The 25,322-nt window shown below is 41.9% G+C and overlaps 1 pseudogene; it reads right to left on the bottom strand.

The window, feature by feature from the left end:
• Nucleotides 1-20,102: 20,102 nt before the first annotated feature.
• On the bottom strand, nt 20,103-20,511 carry LOC118724179 (annotated as a pseudogene).
• Between the last annotated feature and the right edge of the window lie 4,811 nt (nt 20,512-25,322).

The raw sequence follows: 25,322 nt of genomic DNA on the forward strand, positions 1-25,322 counted from the left end.
TTGCGGACCCGCCCGGCCGCCGGGGGCGCGGCTTCCGGCGCCGCGCCCTCCCGCAGGCCCCGCCCCCTCCCCCCGTGCGCGCCGGGCGGGGTCCCCGGGAAACTAGTTTCAGAAAATGGCCGCTCTGCTCGCTCTCCGGTGGGCGCCCCCGTCAGGTTCTCTCTGCATCCGCAGCCCGGCCCCAGGCCTGTCCAGTAAAAACAAGGGCTGACGTGGGTAACAGTACGCCCTCAGTAGGATACCGTAGAGCCGCTTCTTCAGTTCCCCCACTCTTTTTTTTTGCCTGTTTACACCTTTCCCTTAAAATAGCATTTACTGTCTGGGTTCTGGCTGGGAGAGCTGCAAAGGACTCCTGCGGGAGCCCCTGCGAAAGGGTCCAAACACGATGAGGCAGTGTTTGCGTGCTTTGTGAGGTCAAGCAGGTCTTGGCGCTTACTGTGTGCCATATATATAATTTTTTTTTTTTTAAGATTTTGATTTTTACAGAGAGGCAGGGAGAGGGATAAAGTTAGAAAAGTCAATCAGCTGCCTCCTGCACACCCCCTACCGGGGATGTGCCCACAACGAAGGTACATGCCATAGACCGGAATCAAACCTGGAACCATTCAGTCCGCAGGCCAGCGCTCTAGCCACTGAGCCAAACTGGTTTCGGCTAGCTGATACCAATTTTGGAGCTCAACGGATCGATTCGATCAGGAGATATAAATTTGGGAGGACCAAATGGTATTTTAAACCGTGAGACTAGGAGAAATCACCTAGAATTATAATATTCATCCTAATAAAAAATCTGCAGGAGATTCATTACCCTTGCCAAGCCACGAGTCCTGAATCCAGATAACTTCCCTTTAATTTGCCCACCTTAACCATCCCCCCCCCAAGAAATTTTTAAAATGAAACTTAGAAAGCTTTGAATCATTGTATATTTTTTGTAAAAAACACACACACACACACAGTGATCTCTAAACTTTCTAAAGAGAAGTTAATTCTGCTATTACATGGTAAAATGGGCTCAAAACTAGTGTTTTACTACACTTTCAAGGGATTTGAGAGAAGAAGCAACTCAACTCATTTTGAGGCCAGTATAATGGCGATACCCAAAATAGATAAGGACAGAGTTAGAAAATATAACTGTCTTTTTTTTTTAATTTTTTATTGTTGAAAGTATTACAAATGTCTCCTCCCCACCCCTTGGCCCCTTCTAGCCTGCCCTGCCCACCTGCCCACCCACCACCACCACCCTATTGTCTGTCCATGGGTTATGCATATATGCATACAAGGATGTTGATCTCTTCCCACCCACCTATCCTCTCCCACCTTCCCTCTGATGTTCCACAATCTTTTCTATGCTTCTGTGTCTTTGGACCTATTTTGTTCCTCAGTTTATTTTCATTAGATTCCACTTATGCATGAAATCATGTGATTCTTGTCTTTTTCTGGCTGGCTTATTTCCGTTTAGAATAATACTCTCCAGGTCCCTCCTGCTGTCTCAGTGAAGCAGTTTGGCTCAGTGGATAGAGTGTCAGCCTGCAGACTGAAGGGTCCCAGGTTCAATTCTGGTCAGGGGCATGTACCTTGGTTGTGGGCACATCCCCCGTAGTGGGTGTGCAGGAGGCAGCTGATGGATGTTTTAACTCTCTATCCCTCCCTTCCTCTCTGTAAGAGATTCTTCTTTTCTATCACTGCATAGTATTCCATGGTGTAAATGTACCACAGCTTTTTTATCCAATCATCTACTGATGGGCACTCGAGCTGTTTCCAGATGTTAACTACTGTAATAAGTCAGTCTTTAGTTTAACATTGTGTACCTCGGACTGGCGTGTCTCTTTCTCTCATACTAGCAAAATCATTGCTACTTTCAAACTCTACTAGGATGGATAACCAATTCTATTTTCCTATTCTCATTTTCCCAATTCTAGTTTTTCTATCACAATTGAGATCCTGTTGTCTGCCACTATTCTCCCCATCAGGGCTCACGAGAGAATAGAATCCATTCCACCAGCACAAGTATGTCCTAAGTCCTGCCCGTCAAGGCCTACACAACTAGTGGCTGAATACCTAGGTTTTGCTAATGTTGCTTCAGAATTGCCAAACTTGCTTGTCAGCAACAGCAGGAGCCCATGGATGCATATCAGGCTTGGTGTATCTCTGGCACCATAATTCACACAAAAATTTAAAGGTTTTCTAACCCCTTTGCTTTCAGACAGTTCTGTGTAGGAGAAATTACTACTGCAGTTCTTGCCTAGATATTGTTTTTAAGCCCAAAGACTATTTATTTGTTTATTTAATCTTTATTGTTGCAAGCCCCAAAGACTTATCTTTTCTGGCTTCTTCGTTCTGAGCAGCTACCTCACACTTAATGACAGCTAACCTGGGGCATCTGAAGCAATGGGATTTAACAGGTTGATAGCATTTTGTTAACCCATATTGTCAGCTCTATGTGGCTGAGTGGCAGGCATATTTCCTTCCAAGGCTTCTGTTCACAGGCATGGTTTCTTTGATTTGGAGGTGGAGAAATAATTAGTTTTGATCAGCCCTTTAAGACTCTAAATTCTGGGACTCTTTTTTTTTTTTTTTTTCTTATATGTTTTTTTAAAGTTCAATATTTTTTTTAAATTTATATTTATTGTTAAAAGTATTACAGATGTCCCTCTCCCCCCCCCCTCCCATTGACCCCCTCTACCCTGCTCCTACTTCCTACCCAGGCCTTCACTCCATTATCATCTGTGTCCATAGGTTTTGCCTATAAGTTATATGCCTATAAGTTCTTTGGTTTATTTTTTTTTTGGGGGGGGGGAGGGGGGAAGGTGGTGAGGGAGAGAAAGAAACATCAATGAGAGAGAAACATTGATCAGTTGCCTTCTGCTTGCCCCCTACTCGCGATCAAGCCCGAAATCCAGGCATGTGCCCTGACTGGGAATCCTCTTGGTGCATGGGATAACACTCGATCAACTGAGCCATCCTGGCCTGAGACTCATAATCACCCACTTAGTTATAGACAAAGCACCCATCTTAGCAAAACTGTATTCCTTTCCATATCTATAATACCTACAGGTCAGCTAGTGCTGGCCTCATTTCTCATAGAACTTTGCAAAAAGTGGCAAGAAAAAGCCAGCAAATACCAAGTTTATAAATTTTTCCAATTATCTCCCTTCATGCTACAAATATCTTGCAACTGGACATCAAAGGTCACCAGTTTTTCATCTTGCAATTTCTGAGTCTGCCCAAATGCTTCCACTAAGCCAACATGACATTTCTTTTAAGGTTTTCTATGTGCATCGTAAATCTATGGTCTTCTGGCCACTAGGCCTATAATTAGGTTAAGTCATAGCATAACCTACCTAGTTGGGAGGTGCTATGCCTGATAATGGAGGACTATTCCAAAAAAAAGATGCAAGACCTGTTAGGGACAGAAATAGAATATTGTGGACTTGCTATTATTTATAAGAAAAAAATAAAAAATATTAATCGTGCTCTGTTAACTGTGATTATTTTGTTCAGATTAAAGAAAGCACATTCTAATGTGGCTGGGAGTTATTTGCCCCCAGGACCTGGGAGTCAACCTTGGAATGTGGTCCCTCTCCATTCTCTCGATGAGCCCGATAGGGAGAATAGTGGCTACAGACAACAGGATCTCAATGGTGATAGAAAAACTAGAAATGGGAAAATGAGAATAGGAAATTAGAATTGGTTATCCATCCTAGTAGAGTTTGAAAGTAGCAATGATTTTGCCAGAGACACGCCAGTCCGTGGTACACAATGTCAAACTAAAGACTGACCTATTACAATAGCTAAAAAGAACTGTCTATTATTATCATGGAAAGGTTAATAACCTTGTTACCCAAACAACGGAGTCCTGCCCAGGCCCAGCCCACCTTCACTCCTTCCCCATGCCTGTGATTACAGCTTCCCCATGTAATCTTTGTCCTTCCCAATATAAGCAGCTGGCTTATGAGGGACAGAGCAGATTTTTGTGGATGACCTGCTGCTCTCTCATAGTGCCAGCATTATTGGAATAAATGCTCATATATGATTCAACCCTGTCTTGCTTAATTGGCTCAAGTGACAGGCAGCTCGGATACACTGGTTGTCTGGTTTCAGACCTACCATCATACACCACTAGGAGCCTGGGGTATGCATGACTTTCAGCAAGTCCCAGCTGAAGGTAGCAGAGACCTCCTAGAACTTGGCTCACTGAGAGCAATGGGGATTACAGGGCTCCAAAACAATAGAGGCCAGGGGACAGTGTTCAAATACCAGAAGCCAGAAAGTTACAATGACCATAATGCAGACCTGTCCCACACAGTTATGGAAATGATTCATGGAACTTCCTGGTGCAACTTAAAGACAGGCTCAGTAAGTGAACTTGGTGTCCCTCAGGGCAAAATAGATAGGCATCCAACAAAGATCTTATTAACGTGTTTCCCCGAAAATAAAACATCCTCCGAAAATAAGACCTACTTACAGGTTTCCTTCTGAGTGAATTATAAGACATCCCCCCGGAAAATAAGGCCCCCCTAGGCTCTGTCTCAGAATGAAAATTAATTTACCGTAAACTGGTCTCGAGGGCCGCCCCAACTGGTATCTAGCAACCAGTGTTAAGTGGAGTCCTGACGTCACTGCTGTGTGGAGGCGGGGCAGAGGTCAGAGTGAGCTGTGAGCCCGGGGCGGGAGAGAGGAGGAGACTTTCATGGATGCATGTAGAAGAACAGGAGAATCAGAGTGGACAGGATGCGGCGAAGGTGGTGAGTGCTGGTCTGTCTCTGGTGATACTACCTGATGCTCAAGGCCGCCCTCATGATGACTGAAGGTTCTCAGTCAGTGGTAGACCCTGCTCCAGCCCAGATCCAGGCCCCAGCAAGCCCAGTGACAGTCTGCAGGCAGGCCCCAGGGAGTAAATGTCTGATAAAGGGGTAGGGGGGGATGTCTGGTGAAGGTGTTCAGTGGCATAGGGGTGGGGGGAGGGGGATCATTTAAAATGACACAGGAGGATCAGAGGGGGCAATCAAATTGACACAGGAGGATCAAAAGGGATTACTAAAATGGTAATCCCCCCTCTGATTCTCCTGTGCCATTTTGATTCCCCCCTCAAATCCCCCATGTGTCATTTTAAGTCCCCTCACCCCACCTTGATACATGAGAGATTTGGACCACTGATTCTGAAAGAAATGGAGTCACAAGAAATTCACCAGGAAATTCAGGAATTGGATTGTTATGATGATGTTCCAGAAGATGATGACATGATTGTCATGGAATAAATGAGTAAATTCTTGATACTGTAGGATTCACAGTTTGTCTGGTTTGTGTTGACAACTACCGTACTACCATACTGTATACAGGTAATAAATTTCCTTTATTTTCATTTAACAATAAATGTGTACCGTATTCTTCATGGAAAAATAAGACATCCCCTGAAAATAAGACCTAGCACATCTTTGGGAGCAAAAATTAATATAAGACACTGTCTTATTTTTGGGGAAACAGGGTAGTTTGTATCAGAAGAAAAAAATCAGGAATAGATGACCAGGAGGCTAAGGTCTCTCACCCAATACAGTCACAATTCCATTGACCATTTTCCACACCTATGCCGGTTGATAGACCTGGAACCCATTGACTTAAGAGGGCCACAAGAAGGAAGAACCTTGCTACACTTCAAGTATAAATAGTAACCATTTCCCCAGTCCATCCCCAAAGTACACAGTTGGGCAAAAGTAGATTTACAGTTGATCCTATGAAAATAATACAACAATTAATCAATAATGGCATAAGAATAAACTCTGTTTCATGTACTCATAACTGTAAACCTACTTTTGCCCCATCCTGGATATTTGGTCATTTACTTGGGTAATTGTACCTTGGGGAAATGGGAATACCCAGACATTCAAGGACTGTTAGACATAGCATTTCAATTGATACCCAGAGATCACAAGTATCGTCATGGCCCTCTCTTAGACTGGAGGCATAAAGAGACCAGTTAATAAGTGGGGTCCAGGCCGGGTCCAGCTCAGCGTAGGTCCATTGGGTCTGTGGCCCACATAGTGGTCATTTTCCCAGACCCCAAATGTACAATCGGAATGACATTTGGCAACTGGTACAAACACATTGGGAAGTTTGTGGAGTAAAAGCTATTGTAGGGAAGGCCAAGTGTAAGCCTCTGAAATTGCATTCTCTGCCCAGCCAACCATGGCACAGGAAATCAAAATAATATTGTTTCTCAGGAGATGAAATTAGTGTCATTCTTATGAATTTAAAGATACAGAGGTGCTAATTTCTAGCATATCTCTATTTAACTGACCATGTGTCCCTGCAAAAATAGATGGACCCTGAAAGATGACAGTAGATTATGGCAAGTTCACCAATTAATGGGCCTGATGCCAGGTGTAGTGTATTTGTAGAGCACATTAATACAGCGTCGAGTGTTTGGTAAACATCATTAACCTAGTGAATGCATTCTTTTCCAATCCAATTATAAGAAAGGATCAGAAACAGCATTTTCATAAACCAGACAAAAGTATACTTTGACAGTTTGACCCAGGGCTATGTTAACATTTCTGCCCTCTGTCCCAAAGTAGCTTGAATAGATCTAGACCTTCTGGACATCTTGTAGAACAAACATGTCAAACTCAAAGGCTAACATGGGCCAAATAAACAAGATTTAAGTTTATGTGGGCTGCAAAAAAACAAAAGCTTTAATTTTCATAGAAACGTAGTTTTTAAAAAATATATATTTTATTGATTTTTTACAGAGAGGAAGGGAGAAGGATGAGAGCTAGAAACATCAATGAGAGAGAAACACCCACCAGCTGCCTCCTGCACACCCCCTACTGGGGATGTGCCCACAACCCACGCACATACCCTCAACCAGAATCGAACCCGGGACCGGTCAGTCTTCAAGCTAACACTCTATCCACTGAGCCAAACCGGTTTTGACAGAAACGTAGTTTTATTTCAATGGAATCATGCTGAATACAAAGGGCTGAAATAAATGAGTGATCATTAACATAAAATAATAGAACATTTTAATAAAAATTAATATTTTTTCTTGAACATTAACTTACTAGACACAAATTACACATAACGCAAATAAACCTATTTTTCTTGTTCTCTGAAAGTAAAATATTTCCTGTTGTGCACACCAAACAAGTCAGTCCAAGACTAATGACATGGCCATCGGCTGCTAAAATATTCGCTGCTAGCATTAGTGGAGAGAAATGGTGAGCCTGCATGTAAAGCGTGTAAGGGAAATGAATGCAACATGATTATAATAGTCGTTAGCAAATGTTGTAGTTTGCTATTAATAATTACAAATAACAGAATATTGTAAAAACCAAGTTAGGAAATTTTTATCAAAAACGTTTCTTATATCCTATTATATTGGCTGGGCTGCAAAAACATTCATTGTGGGCCGCATGCAGCCCACAGGCAGAGAGTTTGACATGCTTGTTATAGAACATCATGTTAATCTCTTACATCAATGACATCCGGCTGACTGGGCCCATAAGTAAATTATTCGATAACTGTGTCAGGGCAACTGAAGAACTAAAAGTGTCCATGCCTCGTAGAAGCGCACAGGAGTGTGCACAAGAAAGCTAACTCCTTCTATTCCGTATTGGGAAGTCAATAGATAATGGCTCTCTGAAAAAAATCAAGAAGTAGCAATATGAACATGTTATTTAGATATGCAGTCATAAATATCAAAGAATCAGCTAAAAGCTGAAAGTGGGCCTGGCTGGCATGGCACAGTGGTTGAGCATTGACCTATGAACCAGGAGGTCACTTCAATTCCCTGTCAGGGCATATGCCTGGGCTATTGGCTCAATCCCCAGTGTGGGGTGTGCAGGAGGCAGCCAATCAATGATACTCTCATTATTGATATTTCTGTATCTCTCTCTCTCCCTCTCCTTTCTTCTCTGATATATATATATATATTTATTGTTCAACTTAAAAAAATATATATATATATATATATATATATATATATATATTTTTTTTTTTTTAAGTTGAACAATAAAGAATTCTTAAAAAAAAAAAAGTTGAAAGTGGTTGCCCGCAAGCATGTATATGTATTACTTTGAAAATAGCAAAAAACTTTTTAAACAAAAAACATTGTAAATGAATTGTTTTCTGATTTCATTCCCTGGGAAAAGTCAGCGAAGAGTCTCAACAGGAGTAGGGTTATTTGGGATTGGGTGAGAATTCTTCCAACCCTCCCCCCACTTCTGGGTGCAAGTTAAAGAAAGACAGGCTCAGTATGTGAACCTGTCGCCTGCATTCAGCATCTTTAGCAACCACAAAAGGCAACCAACCTCAAGACAGCTAGTAAAACCACTATCCAGTATCTACATTTAAAGATTATTTCCACAAATTAGAGATCCAAGATGGCTGCGCCCAGGTGAACACCTAGCTGCAGCCGCACACAACAATTTCAATAAAATACAACTAAAATATAAAACAGACATTGCCCAGAACTACAGGAAGGTTGACTGACTGGAAATTCTACAGCGAGAAGCAAGGAGAAAACCAGAAGGAGGTGCGGAGGAGCTGGAAAAGCCAAGGTACGGAGACGCGGCGTGCGAAGAGGAGGGACCTGAGAGGAGGGAGGCCGAGTGCCTGGCGGGCGTTCCCCAGCGGAAAGGAGATAAAACTCCGACTGTGCTGGGCCCCTGACTGCTCTGAACCCCAGTTCTAGGCCGGACCCCGGGGACTCAGGCTCAGCCATAGGGAGCCGGGCTGTAAGGCGGAACCCCGGGGAGAGGCGGAAGGAGGTCCCGGAGGCGCGCACACTGAGCGCAGAGAAGGGATGGTCGGCTGTGCCGGGGGATTGCCCTGATGGGAAGGAGACTGGGGCTCCAGACTGCTCTGAACGCCACCTCCAACTCCACTTCCAACTGAACTGAACCCCAATACCGGGCTCATTGGGGGAGAGCATAGACTGTTTGGCAGCAGGCGAAAATCGAGGGCACCTTTCTCTCAGAGGCGCTGGCAGCGAGCACTGACGGGCCGCATAGGGCGGGGCTGACAGAAGCCAAAGCTGCAGGCTCCACCCTGAAACCCCGTCCCATCTGTAACTGCGAAATGCGACAAAGAAATAGATCACAAACGAAAGAAATGGAGGACAAAAAGCGTCTGGATATAGAGTTCAAATCTACGCTTATAAGGTTTTTCAAGAATTTCCTAGAAAAGGTGGATAAGGCCTATGAGGATATGAAAAGAGATCAACTAGAATTAATAAGGAGTCAACAAGAAATGATAAGGGATCAACAAGAAATAAAGAATACATTGTCTGAAATAAAAAATATTTTACAGAGTCCTAAAAACAGGAGGGATTATCGCAAGAATCAAGTCAAAGATTTGGAACATAAAGAGCCAGAAGACACTCCTCCACAGAAGCTAGAAGGCAAGAGAATCCAGAAAATTGAAGATAATGTAAGAAACCTCTGGGACAACTTCAAGCGAACCAACATCAGAATTATGGGGGTCCCAGAAGATGAGAGAGAGCAAGATATCGAAAACATACTGAAAGAAATAGTGACAGAAAACTTCCCCCACCTGGTGAAAGAATTAGACTTACAAGTCCAGGAAGCGTACAGAACTCCAAACAAAAGGAATCCAAAGAGGACCACACCGAGACACATCATTATTAAAATTCCAAGAGCAAAAGACAAAGAGAGAATATTAAAAGAAGCAAGAGCAAAGAAGGTAGTAACCTATAAAGGAGCACCTATACGATTGTCAGCTGACTTCTCAACAGAAACCATGCAGGCCAGAAGGGAATGGCAAGAAATATTCAAAGTGATGAATAGCAAGAACCTACAGCCAAAAATAATCTACCCAGCAAAGCTATCACTCAGAATCGAAGGCCAGATAAAGAGCTTCACTAATAAAAAAAAGCTAAAGGAGTTCATCACCGCCAAACCAGAATTATATGAATTGCTGAAGGGAGTTCTTTCAGAAGAGAAAGTAAACAAAGATAAAAATTATGAACAACAAATACGTAACTATCAACAAGTGAATCTAAAAACCAAGGAAATTAAAAAAATCTGATGAACAATATTAACTGTTGAATATAATAGAATCAGAGGTATGGAAGGGGAGTGAACTGATGATTCTTGGGGAAAAGGGGAGAGGGGGGAGTGGGAAGAGACTGAACATAAACTGTGCACCTATGGATGAGGACAATGGGGAGAGGGGAAAGGGCAGAGGGTGGGGTGGGAACCTGGTGGAGGAGAGCAATGGTGGGGTGGGGGGGAAAGGAACATTTGTAATAATATGAACAATAAAAACTTATTAAAAAAATAAATAAATAAATAAAAAATAAAGATTATTTCCACAAATTAAAGTCTGTTTAAGAGGTAAAACCCATCGCTTTCAGGATTTTAAATTCTTTTTCACCATCTCATGGCTGAGGGGAGGGGGAGGGGGGACCTCCATGCCTCTGAAAGGAATGCCTTGCCCCACTTCCTTAATGCTTGGTGTCAATTCAATAGATGAATGTCCGGTAAGTGGGTGGATGCTGAGGGGGTAGCAGGAAGTCTCAAGAGCCTATTTAGAGCTTATTTATATTTCACGGGAAGAGAGTCTTGTCTTTCACATACCATTAACATTCTTTTATTCTTTGTATGTTTCACCCGTCCTAAAAAGAGAACTACAACTAAACTTCAACAATAATTTTTCTTCTCTGAATAAAATATTTTTCTCTTCTCAATAAACTTTAATGAAGTACTAAAATTTGAAGAGAAAAAGAATTCCTATTCTTTTCTTTTGAATATCATTATGGATTCGTGGCTTTTTACATTCTTAATTTGTTTTAAATACTAGTAAGTATAAGACTAATTTCCTTTTCTAAGCAATAAAACTGTAACAATTTTTTAAATAAATCTTTATTGTTCATATTATTACAAATGCTCCTCATTTTTTTCCCTCTCCATTGCTCCCCTCCACTAGGTTCCCACCCCAACCTCTGCCCTTTCCACACCCCCCATTGTCCTCATCCATAAGTGCACAGTTTTTGTTCAGGCTCTTCCTGCACCCCCCACTCCCCTTTTCCCCGAGAATCGTCAGTTCACTCCCCTTCCATACCTCTGATTCTATTATATTCACCAGTTAATATTGCTCATCAGGTTTTTAAATTCCCTTGGCTTTTAGTTTCACTTGTTGATAGTTACGTATTTGTTGATCATAATTTTTATCTATATCTTCTTCCTCTTCCTAAAGAACCCCTTTCAGCAATTCATATAATTCTGGTTTAGCGGTGATGGACTCCTTTAGCTTTCTTTTATTTGTGAAGCTCTTTATCTGGCCTTCAATTCTGAGTGATAGCTTTGCTGGGTAGAGTATTTTTGGCTGTAGGTTCTTGCTATTCATCACCTTGAATATTTCTTGCCATTTCCATCTGGCCTGCATGGTTTCTATTGAGAAATCAGCTGACAATCGTATGGGTGTTCCTTTGTAGGTAACTACCTGCTTTTCTCTTGCTGCTTTTAATATTCTTTCTTTGTCTTTTGCTCTTGGAATTTTAATTATGATGTGTCTTGGTGTGTTCCTCTTTGGCTTCCTTTTGTTTGGGGTTATGTGTGCTTCCTGGACTTGTAAGTCTATTTCTTTCCCCAGGTGGAGGAAGTTTTCTGTCACTATTTCTTTCAGTATGTTTTTGGTATCTTGCTCTCTCTCATCTTCTGGGACCCCCATAATTCTGATGTTGGTTCGTTTGAAATTGTCCCAGAGGTTTCTTACACTATCTTCAACTTTCTGGATTCTCTTATCTTCTTGCTTCTGTGGAGGAGTGTCCTCTGGCTCTTTGTGTTCCAAATCTTTGACTTGATTGTTGCGATCTTCCATTCTGTTTTTAGGACTCTGTATAATATTTTTTATTTCAGAAAATGTATTCTTTATTTCTAGTTGAAACCTTTTCATATCCTCATAGGTCTCATTTATTTTATCAGCCTTTTCTAGGAATTTCTTGAAAAACCTTATAAGTGTGGTTTTGAACTCTATATCCAGTCGCTTCTTGTCCTCCATTTCTTTTGTTTGTGCTCTGTTTCCTTGTCTCAGCATTTTCACAGCTTCCCTGAGTTGGTAGGGTGGCTTTGTGTGCTAAGATGTCCTATATGGTTCAGTGGGTCAGCTTCCCAGTTACCTGAGGTGGACAGTCTTGATGTAGCCCTTTGTGGGCTGTGTGTGCAGTCTTGTTGTTAAGCCTTGCTTGTTGTTGGTATCACTGGGAAGCATTGATCTCCAAGCCAATTGGCTATGAGGATCAGAAGTGTCTCAGCTAGGAGGGTTTCTGTATTCCGTTTGGATGGGGTGGAGTCTCGGGGTGGCACAGCCAAACTTTGGTGAATCCCGAAGATTGGTTATAGGCACGTGCACCTCTTGGGTATAGGCACAGACAAGCTTTAGATTCCTGTCTGCCCCTCCCTAGGAGAGTCCTATTCCTGGGTGAACGATAAAGCTAGCCACTGGAAGGGCTTCTGTGCTCCGCTTGGATGGGGCGGAGTCTTGGGTAGTGCAGACAAGCTTTGGTCAGCCCCTCCCTACGAGGGTCTGGTTTCTGAGTCCTGCAGTAATGGCCACTGGCTTCACACACCTCTGAGAGATCTCTGCCCACTGCCTGACAGTCTGGCCTCTCCCTGTCTGGGGCCGTCTATCAGAGCAATAGGGTGGTTCTGTTTTTGTCCCACACAAGAAAGCCAGCTGCGCATTAGCTGTCCGCCCTCTCTGCACGCAGGGAGTACACTAGCAGCAAACTCGGCCCACCCTCTCTGCACTCCGCAAGCAAGCCAGCAGCAAAATCTGGCGGCCACTTTTTCGAGCACACAGTTCTCCGCACCTTCACAGTTCCTGCGTGCCTTCTCTCTCCTTCCCAGATAGTAGAGCCTCCTCTCAGCCAGCCATCCGGTACTTCAGGGCAACGTTTCCCCTGTTTTCCAGTTCTAAATTCAAATTTGTTGTGGTAGGCTGCATTCAGGTGTCTACCCTGTGCTGCCATCTTGGTTTCTCTTCAATTGTAACAATTTTTAAAAATATATATATTTTATTGATTTTTTACAGAGAGGAAGGGAGAGAGATAGAGAGCTAGAAACGTTGATGAGAGAGAAACATCAACCAGCTGCCTCCTGCACACCCTTCACCGGGGATGTGCCTGCAACCAAGGTACATGCCCCTGACCGGAATCGAACCCAGGACCTTTCAGTTCACAGATCGATGCGCTACCACTGAGCCAAACCGGTTTTGGCCAACTGTAACAATTTAACCTGGCTTTTAAGTTGGCTTCTAGATCATCTCAACATTTTGACAATATCCTGCCTCCTGGCACATTCCAGATCCATCTTTCAAAATATTTATTTTTTTCTTCTTTTTTCAATATATTTTTATTAATTTTTTTTACAGGGAGGAAGGGAGAGAGATAGAGAGTTAGAAACATCGATGAGAGAGAAGCATTGATCAGCTGCCTCCTGCACATCCCCCACTGGGGTTGTGCCTGCAACCAAGGTACATGCCCTTGACCTACATGCCCTTGACGGGAATAGAACTTGGGACCCTTCAATCCCCAGGCTGATGCTCTATCCAGTGAGGCAAACCAGCTCAGGCAAAATATTTCTTACTAGCTCTAATATACCATTTAATGTGTTGCGTTATTATATTACATGTTCAAACCACAATATTATTATTTAAATTTATTGATTGATTTTGAGAGAGAGAGAGTTGGGAGAGAGAAACACTGATTTGTTGTTCCAGTTACTTATGCATTCATTGGTTGATTCTTGTTTATGCCTTGACCAGGGATCAAACCTGCAACCTTGGGAGTATCAGGCAACACCCTAACCAATGGAGCTACCTGGCTAGGGCACTTTACAACCTCTTTCAATATAGTCACAAGATATGTTAGCTACCCTAAGAATAGGAGAACACTTCGAATCTTTGCAATGAATGAAACAAACTATATTTGTATTCCCAATTTTGTATTTTATAGTATCTATACTTTTCCTTTCAGATATGAGCCATAATGTAACATTATAAAAATTAAAGCTTATTTTAAAAATTTGCCTATAGATTTCCTTTTTAATTTCACTTATTAACATTTAGTAAGGAAATTTCTACAGCAAGAAATACTAATGTACCTAGATTAGTTATATATTTTATTACCTTGAACCTAAATATTTAATATAAAAGTTCTAAGATTTGGAATTATAAAATTTATATAAAAAAACAAAACCAGAACTCCTATATGCTTTTTCTCCTTACCAAAAAAGGAAAAGACCACAGCCCATAAACTGTTGTCTGTGGAATGAAGATTCAAAGTGACACCTCTTTTTTATCTTAGGCATGGAGGAACTGTGTGTTTGTTACCAGATGTGTAGGTATGCATGCGTGAATGTGTGTGTACAGGCATTTTATTATTATTACACCTTAACATAATTTTTGTCTGTCTGATGCTATTTTTTTTGAAGCTTTGAAGCATTTTTTCTCCTGTAACAGTATGCTAAAAACAAAAATACTAGTTAAAATAATTTACTTCATAATATCTTAGCTTTATTGACTTATCACAATATATCACCAATATACCAATAACAGTTATGTCTGTATGTTTGCATTCAAAACATGCTTATGCATATTTATTCTTGCACACAGACATTTTAAAATATTTTTATACCTTTTACCAATGGGAGAGTTATGTTTTTGATTAAGAATTTTATTTGGTTGCTTGAAGGAACGTTTTCTAAACACTAATTTTTGAGATCCTAAAACCTCAATTAGTTTGCAAAACATTTGCACAAATTACATGATGTTTAGGGTATGCTCTTTCAATTCTTTGTCTTTAAAATCAAACCACATTACATTAAGGTTTTCATATGTATAATTTTTAAAAATTTCCCTCATTTTGAGTTATAAAATTTATATTAATTTCTGTCATTTTCTTGGGATAGAAGAAACAGGTTGGGCTGACAGCAGTTTTGTTAAAGAACTTTGACCTGGCCTTTCAGGTTTTTGAAGGCTTCCCAGCTGAGATGTTACAAGTATGTGCTTCATAAAGTCTAGTCCACTGGCTTTCTTGAAGTGTTCTGCTCCCTTGAGTTGTGTGCATCCTTCGGTTAGCAACATCTTGCCCAAAATTATCTGTGGTACACTCATCTCCAGCATTTGCGAATTAACAACATTTATGTACCGTATACACTAAAAATATTAATGGACATGTCCTTAGAACTATTCTCTATCTCAGTTCTCACAAGAAAAGTCACCCTTGGTCTACTCAGCCTTGGTTTACAAGGATATTTCCTCAACTCACACAGGGGACAGCGCACTCAAACTGAGTCTTAACACCTTTTTAGTGTGAAGGCCAATGCTTCTGGATCCTCATCCCTAAAAACCACTTGGAAAAGGGCAGCCAGGGTGGGTGACTGGTGCCCCTGTAGGAAAATTATCTCAGCATCTTCACATAATCAGAAGAGACTATATCTCAATTCATACAGAGAGACTCACTCATTGATTTTGCATTTTCTCTAAGTATAAACACCATTTTTTATACTTTTTAATCTAAGAGAAGTCCAGAAGATTTGTTAGCGATAAAGGCATGGTCCTACATCAGAGTCAGGCTCTCAGGCCACTCTCCATGGAAAAACTCCAAGAGTGATTTCAAAGGCCCCATCCGCCCAACTATCCATCTATTGGTCAAAGCAGCTCAAGTCAAGGAACCACAGATTGTTTAAATAAACCAGGCTTCACGCTGTTTGTTAAGATCTTCTAAACAGTATTTTAATTTGGCCAATTTCAACAATTGCTGGGGGAGAGGATGGAAAGGATTATAACTGAGAACATCTGGGTGCGGAAAACTGACTTTTATTCCTAGAGGCACTAAAGACGCATTTTTACGATGGAAGAGTCACATAAGGATGTCAGCATGATGGCAGAGTGAGAAGACTCCTTGTTTCTCCGTTGAAATGTACAAATCAGACAACTATAACAACAGAGGGTCCCCTGCTCCACACACAAACATACTTGAAAGCATCACACATTGGAACCTCCGACGGTGGGCATATTGGCACAAATAAAGGAGGCGAAATGGGGGAGAGCACAGGGATGGTGGCAGCAGATGCAGGTGGGTGCCTGCCTTGGCTCTAAGGAGTGTGGCGGGGAGGGGAAGCCAGGCTGCAGCCCTCACACTACCTCCTGCAGTGTATGAGGAGCAGGAACAGTGCTCCTCCAGGAGAGCCTTCATCCCTTCCCCTCACCCCATCTTGGAAGGCCTCAGTAGAAGTGGCTTGGAAGCCTTCAACAGTACAGTGGTGTTGATAGCCATTGCTGGCAGGGGAGGTGGGGAAAGGGGAGAGGGTGAGATTATAAACCTGCCTCCCTAACCCCACCCATCCCCCAGCCAGGTAGAGAAAGCTAAGAAGGCTTAAACAGTACAAGTCTCAGCAGCCATGGCTGGCGGTGTGTGTGTGTGTGTGTGTGTGTGTGTGTGTGTGTAGAGAGCAGAGGCTTGAAACAATGAACTTGCCTCCCACCTCCCTGTACTCCCCTCCCCCTCATTCCCCACAGAGCTCAGCAGAGGCAGTAGAGACACCTCCCAAAACACAGTGGGGTCGGCAACCATTAGAAAAAGGAGGTAGCATTGGGAGCTCACAAAATTGATTCTCCACAACCTGCCACGTTCCCTGTCACAGTGATCATGCCGGTAACTTAGGTGAGCCAGCCACAGAGGGGACACCCACCATCCCAGAGGGCACACAGCATTTTTCTTAATCTAAGAGATGCCACGCCACCATGACCCGGGGTTGGGAATAATGCAGGTGCGAGGAAACAAAAATGTGTGCCATAACACCATCAGCTGGAAACAAAGGAAAGTATTCTATCAGCCTGCTGAATTTTAGAGCCAAACAGTATCCAAACAAGAAAAGAGTTTGCTGCCAGCACTGCTTAGACAGAGAAACAATCCATCAAACACTGGGAACAACCAAGCGAGCACAGGAAAATGTCTCCAGAAACCAGACTCCAAGTTTAGGAAAGACTGTGACTTTTAAGGACAGAGAATTCAAGATGGCAGTTATGAATAAGCTCAATGAGACACAAGAGAACTCAGAAAGACAACTCTGTGTGAGCTCAGGAATAAAGTTAATGCACAAAAGGATTACTTTACCAAATAAATTAAAACAAACAAAGAAAGAACCAAATTGAAATTGTGAGCTGAAGAACTGAATAAATGAGATGCCCAGTGTGACTCAGTAGGCTGGACTATCGTCCTGTTCACCAGAAGGTGGTAGGTTTGATTCCATTCCCCATCAGGGCACATACCCAGGTTATAGGTTTGATCCCTGGCACGTGCAGGAGGTAACGAATTGATGTTTTTTGTATTGATCTCTCTCTCTCTCTCTCTCTCTCTCTCTCTCTCTCTCTCTCTCTCTCTCTTAAAAAAAAATTAACAACAAAGGAAGAATTCTCAAGATAGGCAGAGTAAAACAGACTGTAACCTACCCAGGAAACTTAATTAGATTATCATCAGATTTTTTTTTCAGTAGAAACATTACAAGTCAGGAGAAAGCGAAGAAAGCATTCAAAATATTGGAAGAGAGGAACGATTAGCCAAGGATAATATATCCAGCAAAGTTATCCTTTGGTTATAAAGGAGAAATAAAGGTTTTCCTGGACAAACAAAAGCTAAGAGACTTTTCCACCACAAGACCTGAATTATAAGAAATGTTGCAAGGAGCTATTCTATCCGAAACGGAAAGACAAAAGTATACAAAACTTTGAGTGAGATGACTAACATATAGTCAGAACCAAGAAATTGCAACTCTACTTCAGAATAGGATAGTAAATACTTCATTATAACATAAAGTTCAAGGGGGTAAAGAGGGCATTAAAAATAACTATACTGCTCCCTGGGTAGTATGCTCAGTGGTTAGGGTTTTGCCCGAATTTTTATCTTAGATATTATAGCCTTCTCAAGGATGAAGGACGCCAATGACCCTTTGTTTCCATTGAAGTATGTAGTCTGTTGGCCATGAACCTCCTGGTCTGGATAGTTACTGTGTCATTCCTGATGGCGGCTGATCTCCAAGCAGCCAGGGAGGAAGAGCAATTACAGTAGCTGCGTAGCATAGTCTGATGCCAGGGAGCATGACACCTCCAGCTTTGTTCTTTTTTTCTCAGGATTGCTTTGACTATTCAGAATCTTTTGTAGTTCCATACTAATTTGAGAATTCTCTGTTCTATTTCTGTGAAAAATGCCATTGGGACTTCGATAGGGATTGCATTTAATCTTTACATTGCTAGGGCCATTGGCACATTATTAATCCCTCCAATTCATGGATACAGAATATGGTCCCATTTCTTTATGTTTTCCATGTCTTTCAACAATATCATGTCATTCTCAGGGTACATGTCCTTCACCTCCTTTGGTAAGTTTATTGCTAGGCATTTTATTGTTTTTGTTGTGATTGTAAACGGGATTGTTTTCTTCATTTTTCTTCCTGATATTTCACTTTTGGCATGTAGGAATGCAACAGATTTTTGTATATTGATTTTGTGTATTGAAACTTTACTCTATTTGTTTATTATTTCCAACAGATTTTTGATAGAGTGTTTAGGGTTTTCTATATATGTATTATATATTGAATCATGTCACCTGCAAATATTGCCAGTATTGCTTCATTTCCAATTTAGATGTCTTTTCTTTCTTTTTCCTGTCTAATTGCTCTAGCTAGGACTTCTACTACATTTGCAACTTTCTAAATAAACTTTCTCTTATAACTTGAAAAATAAAAAAGCAAATGGATGACTTAATAAGTTCCCACCTGTTATGTCATGCTGTATGTGGTTCAGAGGTCACCTCTGCAGAATCTCACACTGAACCAACTGTTCTCTCATCTCTTTTCTGATTTTAGATACACTTCCATTTTAGTACTTCACATTTAAACATATTTTTTCCATTGTTGCTCTCTACTGAGGTAATTGTTTAAAACTCTGTATCTCCCATGTCTAGTGCCTGGTATAAAGAAAATGACCAATGAAGGTGAAATTGAAGTTGTATGTTTTAGTTCAGTGGTCGGCAAACCGCAGCTGGAGAGGCACATGCGATTCTTTGGCCCCTTGAGTGTGGCTCTTCCACAAAACACCACATGCGGACGCACATGTACAGTGCGATTGAAATTTCATGGCCCATGCGCAGAAGTCAGTTTTCAGCCTGGGCAAGTCTATTTTGAAAAAGTGGCGTTAGAACACTCAAGGGGCCAAAGAGCCGCATGTGGCTTGCGAGCCATGGTTTGCCGACCACTGTTCCTAGTTCATGAATGCAAGCTCACCAAGCTAGTCTTAGAAATGCCAATTACTGCAGGAGCAGGTTTGGCTCAGTGGATGCTGTAGGCCTGCTGAAGACATAAAGAAGTTGCCAGAGTTCAATTCTGGTCAAGGGCATGTACCTTGATTTCAGGCTCCTCCCTGGCCTAGGCCCTGATAGGGGCACATGCAGGAGGCAACTAATCGATGTGTTTCTCTCACATCGATGTTTCTCTCTGTCTTTCTCTGTCTCTCCCACTCCAAAACCAATAGAAAAATATCTTTGGTTGAGTATTAAAAAAAAAAAAGCCAGTTGCTCAAACTACTAATGTAATTTAATTCAATTTTCTCTGTTTTTAATCCTCACCTGATGTTATTTTTCCATTTAGTTTTAGAGAGAAGGTAAACAGAGAAACATCAATGTGAGAGAAACACATCAATTGGTTGCCTCCTGCATGTGCCCCAATCAGGGCGGGGCAGGGGAGGAGCCTGCAACCCAGCTGCATGCTCTTGACTGGAATAGAAACTGGGACCCTTCAATCTGGAGGCCAATACTCTACCCACTGAGCCAACTGGCCAGGGCCAATTCAAATTTTAAAATTTAAAACTTCTACCCTAACCAGACTGGCTCAAGAGATAGAGCATCAGCCTGCCAACTGAAGGGTCCTGGGTTTGATTCTGGTCAAGGGCACATACCTGGGTTAAAACGGGGATAGTGAACAAATATTTGGCCAGTTAACTAATTTACTGCTAGTTAAAGGGAACCTTTCAAGTTTTGTGGGTTTTTTTGAGTGTCAATAACTTTTTTCCTCTATAAATACACCAGACAGTCATGCAATGGTGCCAGCATTGGATGATCCTGGGCCACAAATGTGCACACTCCTTTGCAACTGGTCCTGTGCACAGAACCTTTCATTTCGCTTTTATTGTTTACTCTGACCCCTGCATTATCTTCAAACTAAAGAAACACGCCATCCTTTCTCCGGCATGGCTTTTGTTATCGAATTACTACCGCTGGGTGTACCTTCTTTCTGAGCTCTGCTTTGCGTGTTCTGTGACCCTCACCGTGTCACTCACCTGGCAGCAGGAAGTCTGTTCACCCTCCCTAGATCTCCTTTACAGAGATCATGCACAGATTTTTGGCTCCTGTTGTCAGTACAGTGGGTCATGGCTCCTACCAGAGGACCAGGGAAACCAGCATTTCGCCCCCGAGGACCCACCATGTCCTTGCTTCCACATCTTGGATGTCTGAAAGGGATGAGAAAAGCTCAAGTTTTCACTTTTTAAAAAATGTATATTTTATTGATTTTTTACAGAGAGTAAGGGAGAGGGATAGAGAGTTAGAAACATCGACCAGCTGCCTCCTGCACACCCCCACTGGGGATGTGCCCGCAACCAAGGTAAATGCCCTTGACTGAAATCGAACCGGGACCGACGCTCTATCCACTGAGCCTAACCGGTTAGGACTCAAGTTTTCCCTTTTAACTAGATAACTGAAATAAGTATCATCTAAGTTTCATCCCTAGGAAGGATCTCTGGAATAAGTAATAACCTTGAACTAATTCAAGACATGAACAAAGAGGTTCGATTCCCAATTAGGGCACATGCCTGGGTTGTGGGCTAAATCCTCAGTAGGGGGAGTGCAGAAGGCAACCAATCAATGTTTCTATATATCTCTATCCCTCCCTGTTCCTCTCTCTCTAAAAAACAACAAAAAGACATTAAAACTGTCTCAGCGTGCCTTTGAGTTTCTCAGCAGCAGGTGGCGCTCACATCATAGTGTTGACTGGTCTTTAAGCCTGCCGGTTTTCCAAGAGACTGACTTGATGATGGAAAAGGGCGGTTCCCTGTACTCATCCAGTGCGCTGAGGGCAGAGTATTATATCTTTTTTATCTTTATTCTATCTTAATTAGAATAAAGATAAAAAGTAAGTACTGTATTCAAAATACTTTATCCAGCTTCAGTTAGTACTTTAAACACTGCTGTACATTTCTTTGCCTCAGGGTTTAATCAATAATCATACCTAACAGAAGGGCAATCTGCTTAAGAGTGGCAATTTAGCAGGCTGCAAAGTCATTTATTGGAGTGCTTGAAAGTTAGGAGTTAGGCACACCGACAGTTATATGAAAGGGAGATGTTCATACTACTTCACCCTATTTTTAAAGCGAATGTTTGTTGACTGTGTGCTATGTACCACGCAGTAGGCTTAACCCTTCATATGCATGATGTCATTTAATCATCAATCCTAGGAGGCAGGGAGGAGCTTGCCAGTTAAAAACAAATCCTTCCTCAAAACCACACATGCCCCTTTAGATGCTGCCCTTCCCTGTCCTTTACAACCAAACTCCTTATAATACTTACTATCCCTGTCTCCTCACTTCCCACTCACAATTCTACTGTCTTCAATGTGGCTTCCACCCTGCTATTCCATCAGAACAGTTTCCTGTAAGGCAGCCATTTTTAACCAGTGTCTGCAAGAATTTAAAAAACATGCAATACCTAATATTTAGTCAGGGACACTGACCACTTTTTTTTAAATTGTTAAATAAAAAATAACAGCCAACACAACAATAGCTGTCTGGTGTGAATGAGTCAAAATTATACCTATATTGCCTTGGCTGGCAGGTTGCCTCAATGGATAGAATGTTGGCCCATGCACTGAAGAGTAGTGGGTTGCAGGTTCTTACCTCCCCCCCATCAGGGTGCATGCAGGAGGCAACTAATCAATGTATCTCCCTCACATCAGTGTTTAAACACTGCTGTACATCTCTCTCTCTCTCTCTCTCACTCTCTCTCTCTCTCTCTCTCTCTTCTCTCTCTCTTTCCTCTTTCTCTCTCCCCCTCTCTCCCCCTCTTGCCAATTCTCTCTGAAGCAATGGAAAAAATATCCTTGGGTGAGGATTAACAAAAAATAAAATAAATTATACCTATATTTTTGTCAAATCGGCAAAATATATATTTTATGGCGTGCTGTAGAATTCAATAACTAGTTCATGTGTGCCATGAGGTGAAAAAGTTGAAAATCACTGCTCTCAGGTCTTGAGTAGCCTCCTCGTTTTCTTCCCGCACTGAACCTCCTTATAACATTCTCTTCCCTGGCTTCCGATGGGCCCATGACACGTGGGTCTTCAGCAAGGACTCGGAGTGAGTGTAAGGTGTGATGTGGATGCTGCTGTGTTACAGAAGGAAAGGGAAAGAGGCCAATCCATAGTTCCTTTTCTTTCCGTGCTTCCTTACTAACACTAAGGCAAAGGACAAGAGTGCTGGTAGGACGTGTGTGCGTCAGGAAATGAAATAAAGCCAGTTTAGTTTTGTGCAGGGTTTCCACTGTTCGGGCAAGAACGAAACACATATTCCTGTATGAGTTCTGAAATATGGACTGGGTCATTTCAGTGGTTCCACATGTGAATTCAGTGTTCCTAAGTTTGCATTGAAGACTGCCCCTGCACAATATAAAGATGAATGGTAATTCGTGCTAAACATTTAAGTTTTTAAAATTCCCTTTGTTCAGAACAATAGTAAATAGCAAATTACAAAGGAGATCTTGAAATAAAGGAAAAAGCATTACATTTTTAGTACCTTTAATAGCACACGATTCCTGCCCTTTGAACACGGGACCTTACATTGTTATTTTGCACAGCGTCCCGCCTATTATGTCGCTGGCCCTGCTCACAGCCCTGACTCAGGAGTGCTAAAATGTAACTGTGCTTTCTACCACTCAGTTCATTTCTGACTCTGAGCCCTGATTCTGCCTGATGCAAAAACCTGATTGCTCCTATTCAAGGAAATTCAGTCCAATTCAGTCATTTCTTTGTTACATTAGGTTCAAAACTCAGTTAATTCTGGGTTCTTTCCGTCCCAGAGTGGTATCCTCTGACCCCCAAGGTGGTTTCTGTCTTGTCATCATTGCTGACATCAGACTTGTATCTCATCTTTCTTTAGTGGCCTCTATGCCCTCTGTGTTTGATGAGATGAGAATTAATTGAGGCTCTTTTCTAAGTTCTTGACTTGTTTTACTCATTTAATCTACACAACAATCCTATGAGATAGGAACTATTATTATATCCCTGTTAGAAGTGAGAAAACCAAGGCACAGAGAGGTTAGGCAAATTGCCCATGGTCATACAGCTAGGAAATATCAGACATACTGGCTCCAAAACCTTCTGTCTTAACTATACACTAGACAACCTCTCTCAATCTGAGAGATATAAATTATTTATTTATTTATTTATTCTTAAGAGTTTTGTTTTATATTAATCCTAACCAGAGAATATGTGGGGGTTTTTTTGTTTGTTTTTTTATTTAATTTTTAAAAAATATATTTAATTGTTTTTTTTGGGAGGGGGGGTTGTTCTATTTTCTTTCTTTTTTTTTTTTTTTTTTTTTTTTTAATAAGTTTTTATTGTTCATATTATTACAAATGTTCCTTCCCCCCCCGCCCACCATTGCTCTCCTCCACCAGGTTCCCACCCCGCCCTCTGCCCTTTCCCCTCCCCATTGTCCTCATCCATAGGTGCACAGTTTATGTTCAGTCTCTTCCCACGCCCCCCTCTCCCCTTTTCCCCAAGAATCGTCAGTTCACTCCCCTTCCATACCTCTGATTCTATTATGTTCAACAGTTAATATTGTTCATCAGATTTTTTTAATTTCCTTGGTTTTTAGATTCACTTGTTGATATACGTATTTGTTGTTCATAATTTTTATCTTTGTTTACTTTCTCTTCTGAAAGAACCCCCTTCAGCAATTCATATAATTCTGGTTTGGTGGTGATGAACTCCTTTAGCTTTTTTTTATTAGTGAAGCTCTTTATCTGGCCTTCAATTCTGAGTGATAGCTTTGCTGGGTAGACTATTTTTGGCTGTAGGTTCTTGCTATTCATCACCTTGAATATTTCTTGCCATTCCCTTCTGGCCTGCATGGTTTCTGTTGAGAAATCAGCTGACAATCGTATAGGTGCTCCTTTATAGGTAACTACCTTCTTTGCTCTTGCTTCTTTTAATATTCTCTCTTTGTCTTTTGCTCTTGGAATTTTAATAATGATGTGTCTCGGTGTGGTCCTCTTTGGATTCCTTTTGTTTGGAGTTCTGTGCGCTTCCTGGACTTGTAAGTCTAATTCTTTCACCAGGTGGGGGAAGTTTTCTGTCACTATTTCTTTCAGTATGTTTTTGATATCTTGCTCTCTCTCATCTTCTGGGACCCCCATAATTCTGATGTTGGTTCGCTTGAAGTTGTCCCAGAGGTTTCTTACATTATCTTCAATTTTCTGGATTCTCTTGCCTTCTAGCTTCTGTGGAGGAGTGTCTTCTGGCTCTTTATGTTCCAAATCTTTGACTTGATTCTTGCGATCTTCCCTTCTATTTTTAGGACTCAGTAAAATATTTTTTATTTCAGACAATGTATTCTTTATTTCTTGTTGATCCCTTATCATTTCTTGTTGACTCCTTATTAATTCTAGTTGATCTCTTTTCATATCCTCATAGGCCTTATCCATCTTTTCTAGGAAATTCTTGAAAAACCTTATAAGCATAGATTTGAACTCTATATCCAGACGCTTTTTGTCCTCCATTTCTTTCGTTTGTGATCTATTTTGTTGTCGCATTTCGCAGTTACAGATGGGACGGGGTTTCAGGGTGGAGCCTGCAGCTTTGGCTTCTGTCAGCCCCGCCCTATGCGGGTCCTTCAGTGCTCGCTGCTGCCGGCGCCTCTGAGAGAAAGGTGCCCTCGATTTTCGCCTGCTGCCAAACAGTCTATGCTCTCCCCCAATGAGACCGGTATTGGGGTTCAGTTCAGTTGGAAGTGGAGTTGGAGGTGGCGTTCAGAGCAGTCTGGAGCCCAGGTCTCCTTCCCGTCAGGGCAATCCCGCGGCAGAGCCGACCGTCCCTTCTCTGTGCGCAATGTGCGCGCCTCTGGGACCTCCTTTTGCCTCTCCCCAGGGTTCCGCCTTACAGCCCGGCTCCCTATGGCTGAGCCTGAGTCCCCGGGGTCTGGCCCAGAACCGGGGTTCAGAGCAGTCTGGGGCCCAGCACAGTAGGAGTTTTATCTCCTTTCC

This window comes from Pipistrellus kuhlii, unplaced genomic scaffold (genome assembly GCF_014108245.1).
Source record: "Pipistrellus kuhlii isolate mPipKuh1 unplaced genomic scaffold, mPipKuh1.p scaffold_m20_p_2, whole genome shotgun sequence".
Classification (NCBI taxonomy): domain Eukaryota; kingdom Metazoa; phylum Chordata; class Mammalia; order Chiroptera; family Vespertilionidae; genus Pipistrellus; species Pipistrellus kuhlii.